The following is a 4739-nucleotide window of genomic DNA, read 5'->3' on the forward strand; positions in this document are numbered from 1 at the left end:
CTAACTGAATGACATTGGTTGGCAGGAGGTGGGTGGGACGCTGAACAGATGTACCATGCACATCTCCCCCCAAGTGTGCTGCCACCACCGCATCAGCCCCCTGGCTCAGGCGTTGAAAATTGTAGGAACACCCCTGCACATGCAGGTAAAACCAGCCAATGGCATAACTACCAAAGACACGGGGTTGCCCATCTCTTTGGCACATGCTTTAGAAACTAGGGAGCAATCACACATAATTTGTGTGTTAAAGCAAGGGATATAATAACTGTTGTGAGAAACATACAGGAACATTTCTGGAGAACCCCCATAGAAATGGCTGTGAAGGGGATATAGAATGTTGTAATGATCTGCTGGGTCTGCGGTTACAATGATTAGATCATTTGGAACCATATACTGAAGCAGTAAAGGTATACCCTTGAGTCTATACCACTTAAAAGCACGGACAAGATATTTAATCCCAATATATAAAAACAGAAGTTACATTTATTCTATAAACATAGTCTGTTTTGGTTTTCTGTTCTCATCATTATTGATCATTTAAAAGAAAAGTTCACCTTTTGCAAAAATTAAAGAAATGCATATTGTTTTATATATTACTTTATATTTCTATATACTTTACTATATATTTCTTTATTTTTTTTTGCAAAAGGTGAACTTAACCTTTAAGAGTTAAACATGTTTTATCTCTATAGGCAGGGCTATTACGATGGATTAGCCGTACCTTCACCTTGGTAAATTGTCTGAAGCAAAAAGTACTGTAATTACCACTCACAGACCTACTTATAGCTCACTGATGATGACCAGCAGATATGGATTGCAGAATGGCCATTTGATGTTTACTGGTGTGCGGTTAGAAGGACTAATAGTAGTGGTAAGTGGTGGCTTCTGTAATTGCTACAAAGCTTCTAGGGGGAAGGACACAGCTGGGAAATTAAACAGTAAGTGGCTGATTTCTATAATAAACACCTGACACAGCCATTGCAGAAGGGACTTATTTGTCTGTCAGTACATATTTAATGTTACTACTTTTATTAGAAAAACATTTTAAAGTTCAGCACCTGTAGTTGTCATTAAACTCAATCTAAACTTAAAAGAAATTTGCATTTAAATTAATTTATTTTCTTCAGCCCCCCGTATTCTTCTGATTTACAAAAGTAAATCCTATGTAAGTTATCCAAGAGTGGGTCTACTACACTTTGACTCTTGGACCATATACAATTATTAGGGCACTGGAACTGAACCCAGATAGGGCTGGTTCACACAAGCTCTGATGGTCTGTGTTGGCCGCGGCAAAAAGCCTTGCTTTGTATAGGGCCTGTTCACAACAACGTGCTGCGTCATTATATTATCGCAGAGCATTACAACATGCTGCAAAGCGTCACAATGCATTGCAGCACATAGAATTTTCATAGAGGTAAAAAAAATGTGAGCACTGCAGTGTGGTATAGGAATGCATTGCAGCCCAGCTTCACACTGCATGGCAGTGCACACAAGTTATGTGCTAAGGGTTGCCATGCAGTGGTGTAAACTAGCCCATGGTTACATTGCAAGTGATATCCTGGCCCCGGTAGTCATCTCACGTTTTGACCCCCAGCTGTGCACACAAGTTATGTGCTATGGGTTGCCACTTGCCATGCAGTTTGGTGTGAACTAGACCATGGTTACATTGCAAGTGATATCCCAGCCCTGGAAGTCATCTCACTTTTTGGCCCCCAGCTGCCTCCTGTTCCTCTGGGCAGTGGGTAAACAATACAGTTATTCTGCTGGGGCTACAACCATTCACTGTTTCACACTAACAAGAAAATGGATGTCCATTTTGGTTTAGTGCCAGGTGTGAGGTTTGGCATGTGAAACTGTGTACATCAGGCAGTACTAAAAAAGGACAGATCTCTTCTAGCAAATAAATGCACAATTTGTTTTCCAAGACCTTAGTAAATAGTTGTGTCAATTAGATGTTAAATGCTAAATTCAATCAGCAGTCATGTCCAACTAGAGGTCTCAGGGTAACACACAAAATTCCTATTGTCAAGTCAGATAGAGTCAAAGGAAAAAAACACACAAACCCCAGCTGAAATACAGATACACTATGGGGTCTATTCACAAAGCTACTGAAGGATCTGTCCGTAGCTTCGACTGATCCTTCAGGTAGCTTCGGCCCCAGGACCCCTTCATTTCAGGGCTACTGTACGGGCTATTCACTATAGCCCGTAAAGCCCCCGAAGTTGGCAGAGGGACTCAGTCGAGCTGAAGGCGTATGCTTCGGCTCGAATGAGCCCAGGGGTAATTTGAAGCTGGCCGAATGGCCGGCCGACAGCCAGCTTATGATAGCTGGGTGGAGCCAGCCGTCATCTCACGGCTGGCTTCGGCCACTTGCAGAGAGATCAGCGTCCCTGGTTACCAGGTAACCAGAGGCTGATCTATCATTACACTGAGACCCTGGCGGAGCTTCTGTAAAATCACAGCAGCTCCGACAGGTTCTGTGTGTAATGACAGAAGGCGTCCCTGGTTACATGGTAACCAGGGATGCCTTCTGTCATTACACACAGAACCAGCAGCTGCTGTTCTGTCATTAGGATGAGAGCACAGCAGAGTCCGCCCAACACAGAGTCTGACAAGCTCTAATTTTAATGACAGCTGGTCCCGGCCAATAGAAAACAGTTGGGCGGAGCTAGCTGTCACTGCTAGCTCCGCCCAAACGTTTTCTATTTTTGTTTTTTCTACTTTTTTAAACTGTTTTTATATTCTGCTCGGTACCACAGAGGTACCGAGCAGAATGCCGCTCAGAGGCATTCGGCTATTCACTCACTGCTGTTCGGCATCTATGAAAATAGGCCTGATAGCAGCGAGTAGCCTGCCGGAGGTTCGGCTCAGCCGATCCAGATGTTGGATCAGCTGAGTCAAACTCCTTCTGCACTTCCGGTCGGCCGAACATGCTGAGCATGTTTGGCCGACCCGAAGCCACCCGATGTACGGCCGATATACGGCTGAAATCAGACGTACAAGCCTGCAGTGAATAGCTGAACAGTGTTCGGCTCACTTCCATTCGGGTCGGTTGTTCACTCGGCTGCCTATGGCAGCTTTGTGAATAGACCCCTATGAGTCACAACTTGGAGCTTATGCAGGGTTTTCTCTCTTCACTAAAAGGCGGCTGAATGGAGCAGCGGGGAAATGAAGGCACAATGAATGAATTTCCTATGCTCCTCGGCTCCATCTAGTGGCAGGACTGCCATGCGAACAGCATTGGCTGGGTGGAAGCTTCATAAATCATCCCCTTAATGTGCAAGTCTAGTATATTATATTTTGTCATACAATGAGTAAAAAAAACAAACAAATGCAAGTTTTCTGATTCATATAACATTTTATTGTTAAATAGCTATAAAATCTAAGAATTCCAACTATATTCTGTCAAAATCAGAAAATAAATATATTGATGATTATATTAAAGACATTACCCTTGTTAAATGTCTACTAATTTATATATTATAAATAGCTTACTTATATTTATATAGATAACAAACATAACTGACAATATCATTGGTCCCAGCGAGGTCATATATGGCAAATTATTTAATTCAATCATGTGGCTATCCACTTGCATATTGTTGATCAGTTCTATAATCAATTCAGTCTTTTGAGAGAACTATACATTTTAATTTTAATAATAGTGGATAGTGGATAGTGAATTTCTTTCTTACACAGGTAGGAAGTTGTCATTTAAGAGTAGGTGCGCTTTAAGCCAAGCTGCAATCAATTTCAAGTCAAAAGGCCAGGCCAGCCTAATGAGCCGTCCACAGGGGGTGGGTCCCTGACAGCCTGGGCTCATAGGTAGTGGGTTACATCATGCTCGCTCATGGGGCCAAAAAAACAAAACAAAAACCTGTCCAGAGAATCTAAAACTTCCTCACGCCATTAAAATGTTTGTTTTTATTGTTACTGTGTCCCCACGGAGTGGGGTGGTGGGGAGGGGGGTCCTAATTCTCTGTTCTCCCCGACACTTGTCAAATAAACAGAAAGAGGGGAATTTTTTCTTCACTGCCTGCTTTGTCTGGCACCCATCAAATGGAAAAAAGTAAAGTGAGATTTTCCAAATGGTTTTAACTAGGGATGTCCCGATACCGATGCTAGCATCGGAATCGGGCCCAATACAGGGCATTTTGACAAGTACTTGTACTTGTCAAAATGCCCCGATGCCTAGCGCCGAAGCTTGCGCTGTTTTTTTTAGTTTTTTTTTTACCTTCCGTGGTGGCTGGGGTCCTCTGGGAAGGCTGGAGGAGCGTCACGTCACTGCTGTGGGCGGAGCTCCAGGTGGGGTCTAATGTAGTTGGCCGGCGCCCTGGAGCTCCGCCCACAGCAGTGACGCGACGCTTCTCCGCTCTGCCGCTCAAGAGCGGGTGGGCGTCTTAAGACGCCCTGCCCCTCCCCCCTCTCGTGTGCGCGCTGAGCGCCGCACACGAGAGGGAAAACTGTGTGCAATGTAAACAGCCAGCGATGGCTTGCTTGACTTTTCGCCGCCTCTGATTGCTTGACTTTTCGCCGCCGCTGCCGGTCCCGTGTTCCGATGTGGCCGGTGCGGCTGGGACCGGCACGGCGACGCTCTAACAGGAGATCAAAGGGATGATCATTACTTGATCATCCCTTTATCTCTCTTCCTGTCCCCGAATGCAGGAAGTGATGTATGTTACATCACTTCCTGCATTCAGTCTCACTCTCCGGTGCAGAACACCGGAGAGAAGCTGATG

This window comes from Nanorana parkeri, unplaced genomic scaffold (genome assembly GCF_000935625.1).
Source record: "Nanorana parkeri isolate BGI_ZX_2015 unplaced genomic scaffold, ASM93562v1 scaffold134, whole genome shotgun sequence".
In the NCBI taxonomy this organism is placed as follows: Eukaryota; Metazoa; Chordata; class Amphibia; order Anura; family Dicroglossidae; genus Nanorana; species Nanorana parkeri.